At 44.9% G+C, this 25142-nt stretch overlaps 1 protein-coding gene and 1 long non-coding RNA gene across 3 annotated transcripts in view; one reads left to right on the forward strand and one right to left on the reverse strand.

Annotated features, from left to right (window-relative positions):
• mdy (diacylglycerol O-acyltransferase) overlaps positions 1-25142 on the forward strand; it is a 260993-nt gene that overhangs the window by 17060 nt on the left and 218791 nt on the right. The window lies entirely within an intron of this gene.
• On the reverse strand, positions 14670-24109 carry LOC142775918 (uncharacterized). Its single transcript, XR_012887149.1, has 3 exons — positions 24041-24109; positions 21110-21206; positions 14670-15128 (listed from the first exon to the last, which is right to left on the reverse strand). It is a non-coding gene; the product is annotated as an uncharacterized LOC142775918 (long non-coding RNA).

Here is a 25142-nt window from a genome sequence, read left to right on the forward strand (position 1 = left end):
GCACGATTTAGCATCACTATAGCATGAGTGAGTGTGACATTCACAAAAGGTAAGAGAAAAAGAAACTCGTTTATCCGACTGAAAACTAGTCCGACTGACAGTGCGCCCCGAAACAAAGAAGCCTTGAGAAAGGCTGAATTTTGAGGTAAAGAATACGAGAAATGCAGGCCAAGTTGTCGGAAAGAAAAAACCCAAAACTCTGAACTCCATGGTTTTACACCTGAATAAGAACTGCTGTGTGAAATTAGGCGGTAATACAGAGGAACGTTTTTCGTAATCCATCGTGTTTTCAGGGGAAAAGTGATCATCAACTTTGAAGGGCTCTGTGACTTACGTGGATGTGACTGCTCGTTTGGCATTTCATTCAATATTTACTCGGTCGTATATCCGTGTCTCGCCTCTGTAAGGGTGCAATTCGTACAGCTAATGCACGAGACGCCAGATATACCGCCGCTCACTTTAAAGACCTGAATGCATGAGCATCGACCGCCGACTCCATATTCCCGGCGTCTCGGGGTCCAGTTCTCGTGGAACAGCCTGGCAGAAAGCACAGGACTGTTCATCGGGCACATACGCTTACTGTAGTTTATTTTGTCGTTTGCAAAGAATTTTTCGGCTTCGTGGTCGACGCTCGCGCGTTCAGGTTTAAAAAAACAAAAAAAAAAACGGGCATCTGTGGACTTGCTTTGTGTGTGGTTGCCCATTACACTTACTCGTGTAACCACCGGTGTTTTCTGCAGACCGGTGCGGCAAATCGTCTCAAAAGAGAGAGCGAAAAAAGTATTTTCAGCAGTGCTTGGATGGAGCACTGCGTCGCACTGGTGACGCAGCAAATGTATATATATTGTTCAAGTTATACAACACTGCCGCGCGTATGGTACTTCAGAAATATTTTTTAGCTAACAGAAAAGCAAACTGACAAAAGTGTGCCACTATATATGCTTGTTTCATTCCAAATAGAGAAAATGTTTGATTTTTGTATACATTCTCGCGGTGTTATGCTCATAAATGTTGTGTATTTTATCTGGTTGATTTCTTCTTTGAGTCATAATAACGTCGTTCGCCAGATCGCCAGGCTGATGAAGGAGCCATCTTGCTAGGAAGCGCAGCCACTATTACAAAGAACACACAACACAAGCGCTGAACTTCAACTAAACGTTTATTACAAACGTCAGAGTTTGTAAAGGGGATGAAAAGAGAAAAAGAATAACAAAACGAATAAAAAATCGTTTATTGATGAAGGAGGCAGCGCTTGGCGCGTCGAGCCAATTGCCGACTGTTCGGCACTTGTTCGCCATGAGTTCCTTTCATCAGTAAACACAGACGCGACAGCCACCTGCTCGGCGACTACATTAAGGGTCTGCGATTTCCTCGTCACGGGCGGTCGGCTTACGGCGCCCGCTGGTCTTCAGCATAAGCAATGGCAACTTACTGGTATGCGCCTCAACAGCTTATTCTGACGCGCTGTTGCATGTCGATTTTTTTTTCGGGAAGTACTCGCTGCTCGGACACGTGTGGATGGTCTCTTTTTAGACCGCTTTTGTTGCGGAGTGGCCGCCGAGAAACTGCGTGTTTGTGTCGCCTGAAATTGCGTCTTCAAAAAAAGAAAAAAAAAACTACGGTCAATGCGGGGACACTGCAGTTACGTTGTCCTTTTAGTATGGGTCGCGGGATTGAATCCCGGCTGCGGCGGCTGCATTTCCGATGGAGGCGGAAATGTCGTAGGCCCATGGGCTCAGATTGCGGGGCACGTTAAAGAACCCCAGGTGGTCGAAATTTCCGGAGCCCGTAGTCTCTCATAATCATATGGTGGTTTTGGGACGTTAAACCCCACAAATCAAATCAATCCTTTTAGTATGGTTAAATAAATGGTCATCTGCCTACCTGCTCAGATTGTACGCTTTCTGTTAAGTTCGCTGCACTCTTCTTTTATATCTCTTTCGTTTCTATTATTCTGTCTTTCCCCAACCCCAAGTGTAGGGTAGCCAACCAAGCCAAGCTTGGTTAACCTCCCTGCCTTTCCCCCCCCCTCTCTCTCTATCTCGCTGCACTCAAAAATGTGTGTTGCCTGACGATATCAACTTAATAATACAGAAAGAGCACTTCATATTAAATAATGAGCAGCAGCCCGACTACGCCCACTCGGGGGCGTAGCCAGAAATTTTTTTCGGGGGAGGGAAAGGAGCATCTTTTTTTATTTTAGATGGGGCACCCTCTTAAAATGGTCATTTTGCGCTCTGTATGCCCTGGCGAATAACATTCGGGGGGGGGGGGGGCACGAGCCTGGTGTGCTACTCTCTGGCTAAGCCACTGCACCCACTGCCGGGCACAGGCCTCTTTCAAGTTCCGCCGATTAACCCGGTCCTGTTCCGCTGCGGCTACATTAGACACCTTTATTTGGGCGAACGTAACGAGCCCACGGACGCAGCACTGCCACGGGAGAAAACTGCGCATTTGCAGTACGTAACGTATCGAATCCAGAGATGCGCGCGTACGCCCGAAACAAGACGGTGCGTACGTAACGCATCGCTTACTACCTTACGTTCTCGCGTGACCTCGAAGAAACCATAACGAGAGTATATGGTGACAGCAGTGGCGTTCGACGCAGACAGCAAGAGCGGACCTGATGCAAGACATGTGTATTTCACAATGAAAGGCGGTGTTCTCATGCCAGACAAGGTATATTGAAGCGGTGCGTTCTGGCATTCTCATGATTCTGAAGAAATTACCTGGTGTCTCACGAAAATCCTCAAGAATCGCCTTCGATAGAATGTGTGCGGGAACGCGTCTTTTTCTGCCAGGTCTCTCGGCGAATGAACCCGTAAATAAAACGGCAACTTGGTACGTACTTTTATTCATGGTGCAACATAACACGCCTCGGACGTTGTGCGAGCTTTCACTCCTTAAATGTGCCGGTATAGTACATGGTAAGGTCATGAAATCCTGGATCACAACCACTTGCTGCGGGGTACGCTAAGCCTCATGTGCAACAGCGCTGGATAGAATGCTGGGATATAATCCAGTGCAGTCATGCATGATCAGATGCCATTCTTATACATTGCGCACCCTAGTTCAAAACAGCATAGGTGAACGTGCGCATTAAGTGCACCCAGGAACGATGCTAAAAATCTACACAACGAATGCCACGGCCTGACTTGTACGCTGGTGGCCCTTCCTCTGGCAGTCAGGATGTGTTTCGTGCCGATCACAGAGGCCACGTTATTACTGAGACTACGGTAGTGGGACCTATATAGCATGCTTCTAACGTCGGTGGTGCTGATAAGCATTACAAATCCTTGCATCTCGCATACCATCTAATTGAATGAAATGCATCAACGTACGTTAAACTAAAAGTGTTGTCGTGCGCTTCAGTTGCCGCGTATACGCAACGTAATTTTCATAGCGTACGCAGCTTCTCCGTTCGCCAAACTAAATGTGTCTATTATAGCCGCTAACTTCATCTAACTACTACTGATTAAGTCTCCCTCTCGTGCATTTGTCTTCTCTTAGAATTCACTCTGTTACTATGAATAATCAGCGGATATCTGGCCTACACTATCCATTCCGGGCTCCTGCCCGTTTATTCTTCTTGATTTCGACCAAGATGCTCTTGATAGCCGTTTATTTTTTTCGTTTACAGGATGTGAGAACATATATGAGCACAAACAAGGCGCTGGCTACTAGTCAGCTGCTCAGCTATTAGAGCCGTCTAACAGTTCTTTTTCTTGGTATTAGAGATCTCTAGCGATTCTTCTTTTCCTGTTCTGGCTACGTCGTCCTCAATTTAGGCTAGATAATCTTTGTCAGACTCCAGGTTCCTACTTTGTGTGTAAATACCATTAAGATACAGCTGTCATATACCCTCCTTTTGAGCGATAGTGGTAAACTATCATTCACAGTTTGACAACGCCTGTCGAATGGGTTCTACCCCTGTCGAGTGTGTTCTACCACATTGTCTCATATTCCGGCCTCATGGTAACTACCTGCTTTGAATAGATGCAAGATGCCACCTCCAGTGCGTCGCTATCTGTCGCAAAGCGTGCTGTTTTCTTTCGGAACTCTTGTACTTTAGTTTTCTGCAAATTAATTTCCAGACCTACTGTTATGCATTTCTTCTCCGATTCAGTAATCGTGAGCTACAATGCGTGACCCGGCGCGGTGCTGTAGTGGCTAAGGCACTCAGTGGTTGACCCCCGGGTCGCGTGGTCGCGTGGTCGCGTCCCGGCTGCGACGGTTGCATTTTTGATGGAGGCGAAAATGGTGTAGGCCCGTGTACTCATATTTGGGTGCACGTTAAATAATACCAGGTCGTCGAAATTTCCAGAGACCTCCACTGTGGCGTCTCTCATAATCATAAACGGTGCTTTTCGGACGTTAAACCGCTCATATCAATCATGAGCTGCAATGCTTACCTTGAGTTACTCATCAATTCAATGTCATCAGTGAACCGGATGGCTATAAGGTACTCTCCATTAACTGGTATCTCCGAATCTTCCCAATTTAGGACCCTGAAAACCTCTTGTATAAGCACGACATGAATAGCTTGGGGAAGATGGTGTCTCCCTGCCTTGCACATATTAAAATTTGGCCACTTTAATAATAGAGGACTATGCTGGCTGTGTAGCATGTGTAGACTTTTTCAGTATTTTTATATGGGGTTAGTCGACGCCATATGATTCTGCAGTGCATGCATGTCTGCTGATTTCTTTATCAAATTAAATATTTTCTCGTAATCTGTGAAGGCTATAGATACTATAGTTGGTTACATCTCTGTATAAACTGATTGATAGTGCGAATATAGTCTATTGCGTAGTAGCCTGTACCAAAGCCTGCTTGGTCCTTTGGTTGATTGGATTCTAAGGTGTTCCTAATTCTGTTAGCTATTTTGTTCTTAAATAGGTAGACAACGAAAAGTTAGCTGACTGGTCTATAATTTTTGAAGTACTTGACGTCCCCTTCCTTATGGATTAAGATTATGATAGCATCCTTCCAGGACTGTGATACCCTCTATGTTAAGACGTGCTTCGTCTGCAGGGTGGCCAGTCTTTTTAACATCATCTATCCACCGTATTTCAACAGATCTGGTGTTATCTGATCCTTACCAGCGACTTTGCCTTTTTGCCTGCCTTCCAGGGCTTTTTTTACTTCCCATTTTGTTGCTGGTGGGATATCTGATTTCTCTACGTGACTACTACTGATTAAGTTATCGCCCTGCTTGTCCTGGCTTTTGTACAGGTCTCTGTAAAACTCTCCAGCTACTTCAACTATCCTATCCACCTATCCTAATTATCATATTCATAAAGGGGAACCCTACATGGTTCCCAATCAGGGAGAAGGGGGAGGGGGAGAAGGTTCGCCAGGTGCCCCGTCCCGATCTCTATAAAGTCAATGCATCAGGCAGACTTAGCCCCCCGTCCCTCTCGTGAGGCAAGGGGAGCCCTCCCTCCTGACCTCCTCCAGTGCGCATGTCCGGGCAGTGATATTCATATTAGTGTTGCCGTTACGTCCCTTGTACCTTAGTACAAACGTCTGGTTTTGCCTGCACCCAGTTCTCTTTTAAACACTTTGAGGATTCACCCATTATTTAGAGCATGTTCAATTCTTTCCATATAACACTTTCTTATGTCGGTAGCCTCGCAGCTTTTGATCAAATTGGAAATGCACTGTCAGTTCAGTTTTGTCCATTGTGTTTTAATCTTTCACGCTTTGGCATTTCTTAATGAGATTTTTTGTCTACTGAAAGAGCTTGCCAGTGCCCTGTCTACTGACTATACATCTGACTTCCACTGCACACTCCTTTACGATACTCGTTAATTATCATTTATTGCGTCAACGCTGAGGTTGGTTTCTCTGGTTAGAGCAGCTGAGTATGTGTTCTCGAGCGAGATTATAAATTCCTGCTCTTGCCCCCTCAGCGCTAACTTATTGATTGGCATGACACTAATTGGTGGGTTCGTGACTCAATCAGGCAATCATAATGTAACATTGACACGTACACCCGTACACAAAGCGCCCATGCGTTCACACAAAACACCCGTACGTACATGGAACGAAGGCATCTGAGTCGCATGTTGTGGCGATTTCTTACGTTGTTTTTCTTTGCATGCTCATGTTACTACACGGAATCTGTTACAATAACAAGATCTCGCATTACACTTCATTTTACCTTCAAAAAACGTTTTCTCATTACACCAATGTAAATGCAAGAATTTAGCTCAGAATCGTTATGTAATGCCAATTTGCAGTCGTCAGAATCAAGTTACTTTCGTGAAGTTTGGCTATCACCCCGTTAAACTGTACGTAATTCACACCGCGAACCGCGCCTGTAGTGTTCGGAGGAGCTACGGCGCTGTAGTAGATCATTTCGTTAGATTGCGCCCACTCCGGGAACAATACGTATTATTCTGAAACCTTCGTGGCCACTAGCGATATCGCTAGAAGATTCGATGGCACGTCTATAAATGCCTACACACTTCACCGCTTGTCAGTTAATCGACGACCGACGCTCTTTTCGCCACTATCGGTATGTGTGTTTCGCTTTAATTTTTTCATTTTTTGGCCACAAGTTCGGCCCGAATAAACAGTTTCATCTTCAATCTATAGTCTGCTCCCTTCGTTCAAGTCACGACCCCGTGACAATATCTAGAAGAGAAATTATATTATAATTCTGCTTAGTGCTCGCAGCTTCTCTGTACTAAACACATAGTTGTTCAAAAAAAAGAAATCGTTCATGTGGGCATTTCGTTGCTTGCATTATATTGGTCACCGTAACATGAAATTTTACGAAGTGCTGTTAAACGGTCATTACAACTGCGATTTCTCGACTACCGGCACTGGCAGCTCATCAATGGCTGGCGCTTGGATGGTTTCCGTCGCCTGAAAGGCTCGGCGATCGTACGGCTGGAAAAGTTTGGTGGGTGATTTCGAGTGGATTGCTTCATCTTATCGGGAAACAGCCCTGCACTTGCTTTCAACACGTATCGGTGCATGAACCCCGCATTATTGCGCTATCACTACAATTCGCTTTAGGCAGTCCATCCCGTTACACGAGGTCATGGTGGCCTTGTTCTATTGGCTAAGTTCTAGAGTCCCGAGATGCCGGGTAATATTGTGTGTTCGTTATCTCGGCATTGACACCTGCCAGATAGCTGGCTTGTGCTAAGAAACAGCAATTTTGAATTCAGACTTGTATATTGGGAAGCAAGTGCATGTACGTAGGCATGCGAAAACTTTTTCTTTCTATAGAGAACTCGGTTACGGGGCTGACGAGTAAACCGTAATACCATGGCATCCGCGAGGGTCAAGTTATCGGAATTAACGCCTGCGCTAAGTGGTTCGCATGTGCACACACGATGTGACTGCACAGCCATACTGATCGTAGTTTCTCATGCTGCAGGCACCAAAATATCGCATTCTTCTCTTCGCTGTGCTAGTCTATAAAGACTCTTTAGACTGCATTTTCGACATCTGTATATGGAGCTTTTATGTCGACATTCCTGCAGAGATTTTTAAGTCAAAGCATTAAGGGTGTGATATCATTCGTCGACTGTCACAACTCAAGGCGCACGAAGGGTGTTCACCTGTTGTTTTCTCTAGAATGATTTGCTGTACGTTATTATCTCTTAGGTTAAGTAAAAAAAGAACAAAAAAATTTTTCTCCGTGCGTAGGCAGTGCTGTTCATTCCCGGCGATTCGTTATTGTCTGCTACGCACTTTTATCTGCAGAACACAATCGCTGAGACCACAAGGAAAACTTGCACTTTCTGCTCTGTCCATGTATGCCCCGCTCTTAGTGCAGGAATCGAGTTGCCATTCGTCGTTATTCCATGTGGGACATTCCGTAACAAACGCTAGCCTCTCACAGATTACAATTACAGCAAATTGGCATGCCCTGTGAAGGTGGCCGTTTTTTTTTCTTTATTTTGGGTGCGGTCTCTGGTATAGAGATTTAGTGATCCAAATTTATTTGGCAGTAGCCGAACGTGAGAAAATAAAGCACATTTTAATGAGTTCAGTTATGTGTTTCTGGTTTGTGGAAAAGAGCTGTAATAGGGACTGCATCACAGTGCACCTAGATACTTTTAATGGTGACGCAGACATTGCGCCATGCCTTTCCCTCTTGAATATTTCTCTCTCTCTCTCATTTTTAGATGCATTTGAAACGTATGTTGAGATTTCAGACAGCTTCAAAACTTGTTTTTTTTTAATTAACACGGAAGTGTTATATGCCTGGGCCCACCAAGAATTTAATGACGTATTTCCGCCATGAAAGTGACGTCGAATAAATATGCACAATCAGGAAGCAGGGAAAAAAATGTGGTTGATTCCTTTTTTTAGGAACCGGTAAAACACGAAAGTGCAAGCGTGACCTCGCAGAGGTATTGGAGCGTTTGTTGTGCATTGTTTCCCCACAAGGGCGAAGGAATGATTGCCACAGCAACAAACTGCAATGTCACGCGAAGAATGGCAAGCAGCTCAAAACTTTCAGCGCACACCTCGAGCACAAAACACTTACGAAATGAACATACGTTGGACGAGCGCGGACAAACAACTGTCACAACTCGACACATAAAGCACATTGCTCAAACACAAAGGTGCACGAAAATAACGCACGTCTATACGCAGAACAACCGCGAACAACTGTAACAATTCCTACTTCTTCGTTTGTCACCAGCGCTCTCCTTTCGTAAACGCGGCCGCGGAAGCAAGCGAAGTGACCTTAGTGCTCTACCGAATCACGAGTCTGATAAGCGAGCGCGAAGGAGAGACCACGCTACGCGCAGGCGGCGCTTGCTTACTCAGTACTGATGACGAAAACGCGCTGAAGGTACAGAGCTCGAAGGACTGTCAAACGGTGTATGGTCTATATAAATGTCTTGTTGTTAACAAAGTGGAAAAGGCTCTCTGTGGCGTTCTGGTTAGCGTCGTTCGCTAAAGAGAGCGAGTTCGTTGGTTCGATGCCTCGCTGCGCAATCGTTCCTTGTCGTTTTTTTTTGCAATTTGTTAGTATGTTTTTACAACTTCATATCCGTGTCATAAATACGTCAGCAGAGCCGTAGCGGACCCCGGCATAAAGCACTTTCGTCTTAAAAAGTTCCGTCATCGGGAGTCGAACCCGTGGCCTCTGGGCACGCGATGACAGATGCTGGGCCCGCTATCCACTGCGCCGATAATCATGGCATCCGTGTCATGTAAGAACATACTACATGCCACGCTCAAGGTGCGCTCGCGGTCGTTTCGCCTTCTTCACATACAGCAAATTTGGTAATACGTGACGTGAATGACTGACGAAGACTGGTGCAAAGATGATAATCAAGACACGCGTGTCATGGAAGAATATGACTACGTGCCACGCTCATGATTCGCTCGTGGTCGTTTTGCTAGTTTCATATATACCAAATTTGGTATTACGTGACGTGAATGAACGACGAATGTAAAGGACTGGTGCAAACATAATCATGGCGTACGTGTGATGTAAGAACATGATTACATACCACGCTTATGATGCGCTCGTGGCCGTTTTGCTAGCTTCACATATACGAAATTTGACGTAGGTATATGACTAATGAAAACATGATAAACATTATATGCGTGTCATGTAAGAACATTACTACACGCCACGCTTATGGTACACTCGTGGTCGTTTCGCTTTCTTCACATGTACTAAATTTCGTATTACGTGATATGAATAGACGACGAAGGTAAACGACACGTTCAAACATGATAATCATGACAAGTATGTCACGTAAAACATGACTACATGCTACGCTCATAGCGCGCTCGCGGCCGTTTCGCTAGCTTCAGACATGCCAAATTTGGTATTACGTGACGTGAATGGACGACTGAGCACAAATGCCAGGCGCAAACTTGATAATAACGACATGGAAGTGATGTACGGCATAATGTACGTCCGCCTCAAAACGTCGTGCTGATTTTAATGTGACAATTTAACCTTCTACATTCCTGTTTCGCATATCATTTATTGCCACTGTACGAAAGCGTTACTGATATTTTTAATAGCAGTATGTACAATTTCGTCAACGCCACACACAACCCCAGGTGCCGATCTTACCCCAAGCGTCGGTGTCACTGTTAGCATTCATCCATACAAAAAAAAAAAATCACAGCTTTGCCGCAAAGGCGAAGCAATGAACGCGATAGCAACGAATTGGAACGTCACGCGCAGAATAGCAAGCAGATAGAAACGTGCCCCGCGTTTCTCACGCCCAAATTACGCACGAAACGTGCTCACAGGTAGAGATGAACGCGAATAAGCGTCTCAGTTGTTACTTCGCTGTGTCTGAAAAGCGCGCCCCTTCTCGCAAACGGAGGCTATGCAACAATTACAGAGACCTTTGTGCGCCCCGTAACTACTACAGAATCGGTCCAGTTCAAGCCCGACACCAGCCAAGACGTATGACTCTCCCCACCAGGAGATAAGTGCGCGCGAGAGTGTGTCCACTATCCCTCCTCTCCGCGGGCTATAGTACGCGGGAGAGATGAAAGCCGCTGCGGGCTCAATGCGCCACCTTGCTGATAATGCTGTAAACACGATAGCTGCCCCCCGAGATGCCCTCCAACAGCGGTAAGTGGTAGGTATAAATAGCTTGCCGTTTGAACGTTGAAGGAGTGGTTAACGCCTCGCATCACGACGTGGAGGTCCCACATTTTATTCAGCGCGCTGGAGTCTTTTTTCTGGATTTTTTTTTTCTTTCTTGCGTTTTCATATATATAGATACGTATACATATATGGTGCATGCTGGATTCCGTGCCGACCGGTTGTGCCCTCGCGATCTCCGACGTCAGCGTAGCTTTGGCCGACTGGGCTGGCCCTACGTCATCTCCTGACGCCGACCTTCGACGACAGCGCAGCTCTGACCTACCAGACTTGCCCTACGCCATCTCCTGACACCGACAAGAGCTCTCGCAAGTGGTGCCCCGTCCTCGGATTCCTGTGACCGTGTTTCCATCTTTCCTATCTCTCTTATCCCCTCGATATGTCCTCACTCGCTGGCCTAGCACATCTTTCTCTCTCTATACATTTAATCCTAATCTTCTAATCCCTCCTTACCCCCATTCCTTGTGAGCTACTGTTAAGGTGTCGCGTCCTGAAGCAGACAGTTACGGGGCTCACTTTTCTCTTCCTTTCTCTTTTAGAACCACATTGTGACGCTGGCGGCAAAATCCAGCCGAGTGTGTCTATATAATTGATATCGCAATAAAAAATCGCTCTACAACGCTTAGAGCATCGCGTCTGCTTCGTCTGGATGTATCAACTCCGCGTTCGGCGCTTACGCTTACCTCGCGAAAAATTGTGGCCGGCCCAAAGACAAGACAACGCGTGTTGCGTTTCCTTCTGCTCGGGCCGTGGCGTTCGATAACTCCTACATCCCGCGAGTAGGCCATCTTAGCCCAAGTTGGGCGTACGATCAGTCGCGTTCTTCGGGCTGTCGCATCGCTTTCTGTGGTTCCGCACTCACGTATGGCCTCAAGTGCTTGTTTAATCATTACTGGTGGATGTTAGTCGTCGGAATGGGCATGATTAAGCGTTAACGTGGATGCAGCCACGTTGAGCGGTGTTATAGCTGTCAACCGCCAACAGTAATTGCGCAAGCTCTCATATCAATGCACAGTAAACGTTAAACTATACTTGTGTAAGAACACGTTTTACCTTCGTAATTTACCTATTCCTATGAAGGAGAGATCAAACATGTTTTTTTTATTTCTATTTGTTCATTCGTTAGTTGAACAATACTTGCTTGTCGTGATGTTGGGCAAAATATCACATTATGGACATCTTACTGGACCTCTAGTGCATATGTGCATGTCGTATCATTCACACTTTAAACACATGCTTCACCACACATACGCTTACCGATTTCTGATACATGTCGCTGCTTGCGGCAGATAAACAAGAATCGCCAGCAGTGGGGCATTCTTGGCTAGGATATCGCCATCTAATTGTTTATATTCGGGCAACTCATATATTGAAAGAGGCCTCACATGTTTAGCTGCGTAGTCGGGTGGAATTACAGCAAGGATTTGCTCATTGTTTTACCGCATTTATCTTTTCAATAAACGCAAAAGCTCTGGGAATACGTAAAAAAATACAGGTACACCGAACACATAGAAATACTAAAACTGCTCCAACTGTTGTAGTATTTCTTAAAAGCTTAATTTTCGATCATTTAAAAGTAGTAACGTGGTAGACGCGGGGATGTTATGGTCGAATACATCAAAGTACATGTTTTCAAGACGCCTGCATATGTTGCTAAAGTTAATCCAGAATACCTTTCCTTCATAATAATATATCTTGGTTATTTCACTGGGAACTCCGGAATGTTGCCTTCGCCGATTTTCGCTGCTCGATAACTCAGCCTTGTTCGTGACACGAACTCGACACGTTTCGAGTGCTTCGCGCTTTCGCTCAGCCGTAAAATGACAACAATGATGTTACGGTGCTGACCACGATGAGCAAAAGGTGTTCGATCGTGGGGAGGGCGGGTGCAAGTGTTTTTCTTTTTCCTCGTCTTCAGACGGAAAAGAAGCTGCAGGTGGTTGATTAAAGCGATCATTCGCGTGCGACCAGTGTACGTAGTACGCTCATCCTGGCGAATTCACCGGATAACGCTTCTGCTCGCGGTGCTTTTGCCGGTGCATGAGCTTGGAAGTCTGTCGTATATTGAGACATCAACCCTAAATATCGTTGTATAATGTGTAGCCTTGTGCTAACTTAAATTCAGCCTGAACTGGATACTCTATAGAAGCAGGACATTTAAGGCGAAAGCTTATTTTACAAATACCCAGGCCGCCTTGCTGCTTCTTTACCCGTGAAGCTCATTCCGGGTCTATACCATCGTTGCAGTTTGCCATATTTTTTACACAACGGTATCTCTGTGCAGAACCGTTCGTTATTCCATAATATCAGATTGGAGTGCTTACGAGGCGATGTGTGCATTTTCTTTGCGCTTATTAACTCGTGGAATACTCCTTTTACTGGGAGGTTAAATGAAGCAGATATATATTGACCAAACCTCAACGCCTAGAACACAAACTTGAACTCAGAAATTTCCCGCAAACAAATCAATGTTTACGACTCCACTAAGATTGCAACAAAATGCGTGTTCAGGTTTTCATTATCTAACTGCTAATGTATGCTATATGGCCACCACCCGATATATCGCAGACATTTTGGACAGCAAAACGGTATCTTTGTCTTCCGCACTGTCGGTCTTTTAACTCCAAAATGCTCGAATGGTGAGCGGATATCAGTTTCGAAGGCGGATGTTACGTTGCGTTATAACTTGGTGAAATTCGCTAGTGCAGACTCCATTCACCAGTCGCAGGGCAGCTGCAACTGGACGTCGCCCCACCGCGGTGGTCTAGTGGCTAAGGTGCTTGGCTGCTGACCCGCAGGTCGCGGGTTCGAATCCCGGCTGCGGCGGCTGCATTTCCGGTGGAGGCGGAAATGTTGTAAGCCCGTGTGCTCAGATTTGGGTGCACGTTAAAGAACCCCAGGTGATCAAAATTTCCGGAGCCCTCCACTACGGCGTCTCTCATAATCATATGGTGGTTTTGGGACGTTAAACCCCACATATCAATGCAACTGGAGGTCGCTAAGAGACTTCATTCGGTGTTGCACGTAAGCTGGCGATGACGTTGTGATTGCGTAACGCAAGGGGCACATTTAGTACACGATCTTCAATAGCTAAGCAAGGACAGGAAACGGTTTCTGGAGCATGTGCCTTCTACGCATTCTGCGTTGTGTCGACGCGAATGGTCAAAGAGGAGCGTCGCCAAGTTTACTGTGCGGCGTTTGACAAACCTTCTCTGGGTGGAGAGTTAGCCTGCCAATGCGGCGCGCTCTCTTCGTGGAAAGTGAACGCTGGATCCTTATCTCGTTGATTCTCCGTACGCAAGATACGATGTCCGATAAAGTAGTGTACTCACCTTAGTTGGCTGATCGCGGGGGGGCAACGGCCAGCCTTGTGTCTTTGGACGCAGCACCGCAACGCGGAGGGCGATGAAAAGATAAGGCTGCGCAATGTCTCGGTGCAGCCTTCGGCCGCGAGGTGCATGCCATTTCTAATGGACACACGCACCCATGATCGTAATAATGTTTAGAAACCTCCTGATTATCAGCCATTCTCTCGTGACTGGCTGTGCCGATGGCGAAATGAAAGCTAACGCTTGTGTGAGATGCTAAGGACGCCGAAGCGTGTGGCTGTGCTGTATTTGCAGTTTTTTTCTTTTTGATTGTAAGTGGACAGGGTATCAAATATTTCGGGCGTCCACGCTACTACGATGACATTGTTTTTTTTAATTCTTCGACAATGTTTTGATGGAGAAAATAGTGGGTACGAGTACATATTCTGGCCCATATTTTACTACGCCTTTTAAATGCTCTCAGTGAGAAAAATCTCGTTGCCTCGAGGTACACCTTGGTTGATAGACGTACGTACGTTACATACAGACTAAGCAAAGCTTAAAGCTTAAAGCAAATAACTACGAAAAAATAATGAAATGCCTTAAATATACGAGCTCGCTGATGGTTGGTGAAAAACCGTCCAAATTGTAAACACGTGATGTGCTTTATCAAAATTATATCGATCATCTATAGTAGATATAGCATAACGCACCGACTGTGTTTTTTTTTTTAATCGCCCGACCTGTGCGGAAGGCGCAGCACAGTCACAGCGAAAGCTGGATGTGTTGTAGCCGACGAGCAAGGCGACGCTGGACTCAGTTGGTGGCGAAGGTTTAATGTAATAAGCAAGTGGCTCGCATGCCAATATAAGTGCAGGCACCTGACGTAGCCTGTGACGTCAGTGCGGCGCGTCATACGTTGGCTACTACATCTCTTCCCTCTTCATTTAGCAGCATAGCCAAAACGTTCGGGAGGCTTCCGAATTCTCGTGCTTCGTCGCAATTGAGGTGGCGCGACGTTTTCTTGGGAGCTGGCGTCAGGCGCCTGCTGTGATGGCAGTTCCGTCACGCTGGCTCGGTCAGGTGGCGGAAGTCGTTGCTCTGGTGCAGGCCCGTCCGGCGGCGATGCGGCGTCGCTGTCGCTTTGTGGCGGAGTGGAACCCTGCTGTGCCATGCGGGTTTGCTCAGGAATCCACACGCTTCTGGGAAGAGGAGCAAGGCATGTGTTAGGAACAATATCGTCCGCATGCAGAAAGCGCTCGTGGTATTCGATTCGGACTATGTATGTTCCTTTGCTAACTCGTCGCACAACTGTTCCTTCCAACCAACGTGGATCACTCGGTCGGTTTCCTCGCACACGAACGTTGTCGCCAACCTCGAACTCCCTCCATGAAGTATGGGTTTCCTGACCCTGTCTTCGAGCTATATATTTTACTATATAGCCCATATTTTACTACGCCTTTTAAATGCTCTCAGTGACCGAAAAATCTCGTTGCATCGAGGTACACCTTTGACGTACTTACGTTACATACAGAGCTTAAAGCAATGACAAATACGAAAAAATAATGAAATGCCTTAAATATACGAGCTCGCTGATGGTTGGTGAAAAACCGTCCAAATTGTAAACACGTGATGTGCTTTATCAAAATTATATCGATCATCTATAGCGAATATAGCATAACGCACCGACTGTGTTTTTTTTTTTTTTAATCGCCCAACCTGTGCGGAAGGCGCAGCACAGTCACAGCGAAAGCTGGATGTGCGGCCTTTCAGAGCCTTTTCTCAACACTCTTTGGGTAAATGCTAGAAGCACACTTGCTGGTTACCTACTACGCCATAAATATGATTAATTTCTTTATAGTACACCAGCATTCACTATGCTATCCTTCGTCAATCTTCGGAGAAGCGGGGTATCCGATAAACACTTGCAATGAATTTTGTGCGAATTTTGTGTTTCATGCAATGGCTCATGAGAAGGAAGAATTACGCCTTAAATGGGTCATCGTCATTATAACCATCATAATCATTATCATCACCACCATCCTGACCGCGCCTACTGCAGGGCAAAGGCCTCTTCCATGATCCGCCAATCAACCTGGTCTTGGGCTTTCGGCTGCCACGTTATATCTGCGAACTTTTTAATCTCATTGGCCCACATAACTTTCTGTCTCCCCTTCGTGTGTTGGCCTTTATTTGCAATCCAGTCAGTTACATTTAATGACCAGCAGTTATCCTGCCTACGTGCTATGTGCTGGCCCAAGTTCATTTCTTCCTAATTTGAGCTATGATATCCTTCACCCCGGTTTGTTCCCTGACCCACTCTGCTCTCTTCTTGCCTCTTAAGGTTACACCTATCATTTTCCTTTCCATAACTCGCTGTATTGCCCTCAAGTTAAGCTGAACCCTCTTTGTGAGCCTCCAGGTTTTTGTTTCGTAGGCAAGTACCTGCAATATGCAGCTGATACACCGTCCTTTCGAGTGTTAGTGGTAGATTAGCATTCAAGATTTGAGGATGGTTGCCGGATGTGATCCACCCCATCCTTATTCTTAGTTATTTCACTCTCATGATCTGGCTCCGTGGTTACTGTCTGTCCTAAGTAGACATTATCCTTTACAACTTCCAGCGTCTCTCCACTTGTCACATAGGGCTGTTTTCTTCCGAGATTGTTGCACATTACTTTAGTTTTGTGCATATTAATTTTCAGACCGTCTCTTTTACTTCCCGTGTCAAGTTCAGTAATCATAAACTATAATTTCTTCCCAGAGTTGCATCAAGGCAATGTCATCAGTGAATCGCAGGTTACTAAAGTACTTTACATTAACTATTATCCCTACTCTTCCCAGTGTAGGGTCCTGAATACCTCATGTAAACACGCGGGGAACAGCATTAGAGAGATTGTGTCTCCATGCCTTACACCCTTCTTTATTGAGATTCTTTCACTTTCTTTATGGAGAACTATGGTGGCTGTAGATCCACTGTAGATTTCTTCCAGTATGTTTATGTAGGGTTTGTCATTGCCCTGATTTCGTAGTGCCTGCATAACTGCTGATGTCTCGACGGAGTCAAACGCTTTCTCGTAATCTATGAAAGCTATGTATAGAGGTTCGGTGTGAATATTTTGCTATTACCTGATTGATAGTATAAATGGTATATTCTCGAGTAGCCTCTACGAAATCCTGCTTGCTCCTTTGGTTGACTGAACTCTAATGTCGCTAATTCTATTAGTAATTATTTTTGTCAATAGTTTGTAGAAAACAGATAGTAAGCTGATGGGCCTGTAATTTTTTTAAGTCCTTGACGTCTCCTTTCTTATGAATTAAAATGATCATAGCGTCCTTCCAAAACTCTGGGACCCTTCCCGTCAAGAGACACTTCGTATATCAGATGGCCAGTTTTTCTAACACAATTTATTTGCCATCTTTCAGCAGATCTGTTGTTAGCTTATCTTCCCCAGTGGCTTTGCCTCTTTGCGTTCCTTTTATGGCTTTCCTTACTTCCCGTGTCGTTACTAGTTGGATGTCGAATTACTCGGGCCATTTTCGATTCTTACGATATCATTTTGGTTGTTTCAGCTTCTTTACAGCTCTTTGTAGAACACCTCCACCACCTCAACTTTCCAATTCATATCGGTTATTACACGCCTTTCTCGTATCTAATGCGTACATCGGATTTTAGCCTATGCACAAGTTTGCCGTCGCAGCTTTTATAGGCTGCTGCTGCTTTTTACAGCCGGCTAAATTTTCTCAATGTTATACCTTCTCATGTCGTTCACCTTGCGCCTATTGATTAACTTTGAAAGCTCTACTAGGTCTATATTGTCGCTTGCATTTGAGGCTTTTATGGTTTGTCGTCTCTTAATGAGATTTTTCATCTCCTGAGATAGTTTACCAGTGTGTCGTCTAGTGACTGTACCTCCAACTTCCATTGCGCACTCTTTGATGATGCTAGTACGATTATTGTTCATTGTGTCAACGCCAATATCGGCTACCTTGTTTAGAGCATCGAATCTTTTCTGAAGCCGATCTCTGAACTCCTGTACTTTCCCTCTCACCGCTAGCTCATTAATTGGCCTCTTGTGTATCATTTTATGCCCGAGATTTTTTGAATATGGGTGAATACGAGCTTTTTCTATTCTATGGTCACTGCATCGGGTCTCGCCAACTAATTCTACATTCTGTACAATGCCTGGGTGTACACACAGAATGAAGTCTATTTCATATTTAGTTTCGTTATTAAGACTTTGCCACGTCCACTCAAGATTAACTCTTTTTCTGAAGAAGGTTTCTGAAGAAGGGTTCGAATCCCACTATATTCTTGGTGTTTTTATTTGAGGTTTTTTTTTATTTCGTTCTGGTTACGGACACTGGAGGTGGCGGCGGTAGACAACTACGGCGCCACACGTTACCCGTGTTGTAATCCTATAACAGCCTTCGCTGTAAAATTGTGTTCAGATATGAGCAGTGGTGGGTCTTTAATGACCATGGCTGTTATTGAAACGGGTGGTTCGGATTGTGCAGTCTGTTCTAATGCTTAGTATGTGGCGAGATGGCTGCAATGTTACAGAAGCGAGTGCCGGAGGCTTTCGCTGCGGTTTGGCTCTAGCAAAGAGTGGGGCTTCTATCTCTCCAAATGCTTCCAGATAAAAATGTCCACCATTATCAAAGCCTCTGCCCCTCGTCACTCCAGAGAGACGGGTGTCTTCTAATTTTATCTGATGTCCTTACCCGATCATATAAATATTGCGTCACTATTTGCTTCGCATAGTGCGGATTGCAATTCTCTGTCACTGCCGAAGCACACATAGCCTCTCGTAAGTCGTAAGCAACTCTGTCAAGCATGTAGCTTATGATAAGTATGATCTAGAAGGTGATTTTATAGACTGAAAGCGTTGTCTTGTTTCGGAATACCTCTGCGACGTTATGAGATGCATACATAATTTTTAAACCCAGGGTCATGGATTTTTTTATGACGTTCTCTCGCAGATACTAGTCAGCTACTTATTTCACGGTTCCACAACGATACCCATAATACATTTTTTTACACCAACCTTGTTACTGGGCTCTTATTGTTCGAGTAAGGATGGACGTTACGGTACACTTATCGCTGGTCTGACAAACGATTCGTCTTGTACTTTCGATGATATTTTTTGCCTCTTTGACCGCTTCTCAATCTTAACAATTCCAGCCATAAACGACTATCCTTTTCTTATGTCTTCATTAGTATATATCTGGTATCACAGAAAATCCGATGTTCTAAAGTAGTAACAGGTAGAAGCATTGCTTCTCAATGACGGCAGTCTTATACTGATGATGTTGGAATGCGACACCTATGTGCTAATATTTTGAATGCTTTCGACACTAATGCCTAATTTTGGATGTGGTTTATCACGACCTGCAGTGCTCTGTGTAAACATAATTTTAAATTGTTCTAAGCTGTGGCAAGGCTCAAACATCGGCAATACCAACTGGTGTGAGTAGATGACTGTGAGTGCACCCGAACAATAACTACTTGTATTTAACGGAATAATTGTTCGTATGTGCGTTGCGTTATGTTCTTTTAGAACACAATCTATCACGGGAACGGAGTCGTAGTTTCTATAGCAGAACGTGAATGTGCACATTCTTGTGCTGACCACGTCGGTATTTTTTACCCAGCGTGTACATCAGCTTAGCAGCAGAGGTGTTGAGCTGCTAAGGTCGAGGACTCCGTTTGGATTCCCGCTACGGCAGCCACATTTCGGTGGGCGCGAAACGCAGAAACACTTTTTTACTTGAAGTTGGATGCATCATGAAGAATACCTGATAGTCCATATTAATCCGGAGACCCACTAGGCTGTACCTAATTAATATGTTGGAGAATTGGTTCTGAAAATGCCTTGTTTATTTTCATTTATTTATTTAACTTTGCTCTTCGAAAGCACTCGTGATTTTGTAAAATAAGTTTTGAAGTATCTATGAAGGAGCACCGAATCATGATGGCCTGGTATTGTTGTAGTCGGAACTCGCATAATCCCGTGCGTTTTTGTTGTTTTTTTACAAGGAGCCACGATCCATAGTTTTTCTTATGGCGTCCCTACTAAAACGATCCGTATGCGATGTCCAATAATTCCGTATATTTCCGTAAGAATCTTACGGAAATATGTGGAAAATATATGGGAAACATATTTATTCTTACGGAAACATACGGAATTATTGGACATCGCATACGGAACGTTTCAGTAGGGTCGTGTATCACTGGCTGAAAATGACTCCAACGGTCTCGAGGCAACCACGTGTCAAATGACCTCGCTGGCTGGCCTCAGACTGCCCCGGGGTGTATCTTTCTACCAACCGTTGTCGGCGACGGCGTAATAGATATATACTCGCCGCTTCCTTGTGATTCGTGATCTCAGTTTGCGCGAGCGTCATTTACTCTGGACAACGAGGCCCGACTCTAATGGCACTGCTCGAGAGATATAAGACCGAACGGAAAGTGGGCTTAGCGTGTCCTGAGTACACCTCAGGGGATATGATTTAGAAATATGCGTCCCGGTGTTGCGCTTCCATGAGTGCATGATCGACGAATTGATTGCGTGCACTTGTTGCTTGGCTTATCCGGCTTTTTTTTTTTTTTTTTTTGCGGCGGGAGAAGTGGGCACTTCACGACTAGTTTCACAGTCGTAACCACCTTCGCGCCTTTTTCGTTTATATAAATCATTAAAAATAGTTTTAGTGTGTACTGACCAAATTGAAATCACTGGGGTTCATAAAACATTTCGTCTCGTTATTTTTTGCACTGAAGCCCCACCGTGGTGGTCTAGTGGCTAAGGTACTCGGCTGCTGAGCCGCAGGTCGCAGGATCGATTCCCGGCTGCGGCGGCTGCATTTCCGATGGAGGCGGAAATGTTGTAGGCCCGTGTGCTCAGATTTTGGCGCACGTAAAAGAACCCCAGGTGGTCTAAATTTCCGGAGCCCTCCACTACGGCGTCTCTCATAATCATATAGTGGTTTTGGGACGTTAAACCCCACATATCAATCAATCCAATACGGCGTCTCTCATAATCATATGGTGGCTTCGGAACGTTAAACCCCACACATCAATAAATCAATTTTCGCAGGGAAGGTGCTTGTTTGGTCTTGTATTATATATACTCTAATTTACTGACACAGTTAAAATATTTATATTTTTTCTTTGTTGTCTTACCAGACGCCTTGCAAAGTGGGCTTTTCCACTGCTCAGATGAACCAAAGGACTGTGGGACGCCTCGCGTTGTGCGCTCTCGAGAATACCACAAATGAGGCTGCAAAGGGCGATATGAAATGGGCAACCTTTAATGTGAGGGAAGCTCAGAGCAAAATGAGCTTCGAAGACAGGCTAAGAAATATGAAAGAGAGTAGATCGGCAGAGAAAGTGTTCCGTTGTTTGCAAAGAAGAGCGTTGAGTCACAGCGGTGACAAAGAACTGGTAGGCTCGCTAGCAAATATGCGACTGTAAGCGATTTGGCAACACAGAGCTGAACGCTCTTTCCAAAGCAAGAAGTCAGAGGCGGAGAGAATTTACTGGATGGCAGCGATGAAAAACAAAACAAAAAACAAAGCGGGTCTGAGTAACTACCAAAAAACTACCAAAAGTACAAAGTCGGAATAACGAGGGATGCGTTTAGTGATAATTGAAGGAGAAGCGCTTCACTATTTGAAGGTTGCCTTAGTACGTGCAGTCAAAAGTGATATTCAGCGAATAAGGAAGTGCAATTCGCTGAAGCCAGTGAAAGCATGTACTGATCGAATGTGGAAATATCTATCAAGCTGGGCACGAGCCTACATGAAGCCTTGGTTTTTAGGGACAACGCTGGAAAGCTGAGCACACCCGCAATAGCAATAAGAAAAATACGGTTAGATTATTGGTTACAAAACTTGAGAGAAATGACAAAATTAAATAATGGCAAAAGTTAGGACATTTTGAAGTGAAAGACGGAGAAAATGGCTATGAATTTTTTGTGCTTTTTCTATAGTAAGATGAATTATTCGAAGTAGACAAGACTTTAGGCCAACGTAAAAAGAAAAGGAGAAGAGCTGTTTCTCTTTTTTTCGTTGTCGAGCCTGGTGGCCCACATGTCACCGCCGCATTTTAAATGGGACGCTAATAGTATCGATCCATCTATGCGTAGCTGTCGTACGCGAACAGTGCAACTCGTTGCTACGAAGCTCGACTATTCGTATTTGACGAGCTGCCAAAGATGTCAGCAGAAGGTACGAATAATTACCCTCACCAACTGATTTCACTCTTTCTAATTAATGTGGCGGGCTTTTACAGCTAAAACAATCGCGGTGCTTCTTGACAGGCACCATGTATATAAGAGCAACATTTTTTTTTCAATACCGACACGTCCTGTAAGCTGACGCGCCACTGCTTTTGGTGCGTCTAGTGGTGTGCGCGCCTCTATAGACTCCCGAGTCCTCCACTACGGCGCCTCTCATAATGATATGATGGTTTCGGGACGTTAAACCCCACATATTTATCAATCTAAAGATAATGGCGGCTGGGCAAACAAATTAAGTGTATGTCCATCCGCGATGTTCAACGAGTGGGTAGTAGCTTTCGTGTGTTTGTTTAAAAGGAAGTGAAATGAAATTCACTGCGTGCACCGCCGTCAGTTTTCTAATTACATAATATTTTTCAAGCATATGTTTGATCTCTGTGCGTCAGAATCATGGTCTATACTTTATCTGTGTCATTCACAAAACACCACTCAATCGGCAGGTTCGCTCCTGGCAGGGCAAGGTGTATACGTAACTGCGCCAAGCGGGAAATAACGGCGGCATATCTCGATGCTATGCCCCTACGGCGTGACGATGCTACTTTTAATCAGGCCTCGTAGAATATATGAAAGTCTAAGTGATTTTGTTTTGGAGCCGTCGCTGGGCAGGCGGGTTCTGAAACTTTGGTCTACAGTCAACTGTTGCAGCCATTTAAAGCTGGTAGCCTATACAATACAAAAATATGAATTGCCAATATGAATTGTATATGAAGCATCGATGGATGGTGACGTCCAGTGACAAAGTATAGCTGTGATAAATAGCGCGCTCACGCAGTGAGTGATTAGTTGCATACTCGCAGAGCAAAAACAAAAAAAACAAAGAAAACGCAAACTTCCGGTAAACATCACTGAACGGCTCATTGAGCTATCCAAGGCTATCTCATCGCCACTCTGACTTAACAAGCAGTAAAGGACAGTAAAAAGACTGCTATACTTGCAGGTTGGCACGCGTTCTCGTTTCCTGTTATATCTGTTTAATAGAGCAAATATCATTTCTTCAGCTAGCGGGTAAAGATTAGAAGGGCTATGCTATCTAGCTGTTGACGTCACGCGTCACCTGAAAATTTTACGGTGTCTGTGTAGCAGCTGTCATACAGCACGAATTTGCGTAACTCGCGCACGCATTCACGCGTGAATGATGTGATGGAGGCGCGCATCTACATGCCCCGAATAAACGTGAAGATGCTCGGACGGCAGCATTTGAATCTTGGGCCTCTACTGCCGAAGCCTCACGTTGTTACCACTGCACTATAGGCGCATGCAAGCCTCATCAGAAGCAATATAGCACCTTTAAAAACGTGCAACGTTCCAACATGCGTCATCCAGATGATTGGCGTGTTTCCTGATGAATGGCTGCACGATAGTTTCTTGAAGAGTTAAGCTCGTGCAAGCGAGCGCGTTGCGGTTAAATACGTCAACCTCGAAAAAATTAAGGTGCTCAAGTGTACGGATGCCTCCGCCTCTGTCGCCGTCGGGAAGTTCGATATCTATGTTTGGTATGATTACCTCTCCAACGTGTCACTGTACCGTTCACTATAAACGACTTTGCATCCTTAAAGCGATTACAAGCGATTGATTGATATGTGGAGTTTAACGTCCCAAAACCACCATTTGATTATGAGAGACGCCGTAGTGGAGGGCTCCGGAAATTTTAACCACCTGAGGTTCTTTAACGTGCACCCAAATCTGAGCGATTACAAGCGAGCTGAACACCCTCTTTTGTACCCGCAATTTGCAAAAATGAGGCCGTAAGGGTGTTTTCTTAACCTAAATAGTGTCACGGGGTGAGGGTAGGCAGAGGGTAGAAATATATTTACCGATTGTAGACGGAGTACACGGTGTCCTTGAACCAAGATGGCTGAGTGGTCACCCCTTCACGAGCTTTTTTTCAAACGTCATCTTCATCGCCTTTATGGTGCCTTTGTTGATGTTAATGATGATTTGTATCATATAGCCGCCGCCGGTGAAAGCGCCGTGTCGGCGCTTAAGAAATCGTGCGATCCTGTGTCGGACCCTGTGTTTACAAGGGCAACAACAAGTGCATCGTCTACTTTAACGTCTATGAGGTTGCGTCGTGTTGCCATAGTCAGAGGATTTGGTTGGCGAATCGTCAATGCAGCAATAGTATACAAGGGGTAATGTTTACATTTCGGAGCAATGGGTGCTATGGGTTGTCCGAACGCTTGTGGTCGGGCGCGTAGCCAGAAATATTTTTTCGGGAGATGGGGGTGCGGGGAAGGCAACACCTCGATTTATCTGAGGGCACCTTCTTGAAATGGTGAATGTTTTCTTTCTATGCTATGAGAAATAAATTTCGGGGGGCACGGGCCCGTTGTGCCACCCCCTAGCTACGCCCCTGCCTGTGATCCATATGATGGCGTACTAGATGATAAGTTGGGCTTACTGAATAAAATGTTGGATTATGGGTAAGTTTAGACTAAAGGGTCTATATTTTTAGGCTACCTAAAAGCACACCTTCTTTTCGCATATTCTGTTATTATTGCTTAATTTTCATTTATATGATCCAGGACTATTCTCACCGGCACTGAACGATGGCTTAAGATACCATGACTGTATATGTATGCCAGATTGTCGGTGTACGATTGTGTAGCACGAGCGCTCCTTTCATGAAACACTGTATACAATATGCTATGTTGTGTGCATGCTTGGGCGCCTAAGTTCACATATTATGCTGCAATTACTTGTAATTGTGGGTTCCCTGATTTTATTCTTGGCTCCTTTTCAGAAATAAGGATGTTTAGGTTATTATAAACATCCCACAATATATGTCTATTTATTTGTAAAAACGTTTTTCCCAACCTAAGGTGCAAGAGTGACACGATGAAAGCACTTTAAGAATGTAAATTGATTTACTGTGCTGTTACAATGTTGTGATATTAAAAAACTAAAAAAACTCAT

The sequence above is a fragment of the Rhipicephalus microplus genome, chromosome X (genome assembly GCF_043290135.1).
Source record: "Rhipicephalus microplus isolate Deutch F79 chromosome X, USDA_Rmic, whole genome shotgun sequence".
NCBI lineage: Eukaryota > Metazoa > Arthropoda > Arachnida > Ixodida > Ixodidae > Rhipicephalus > Rhipicephalus microplus.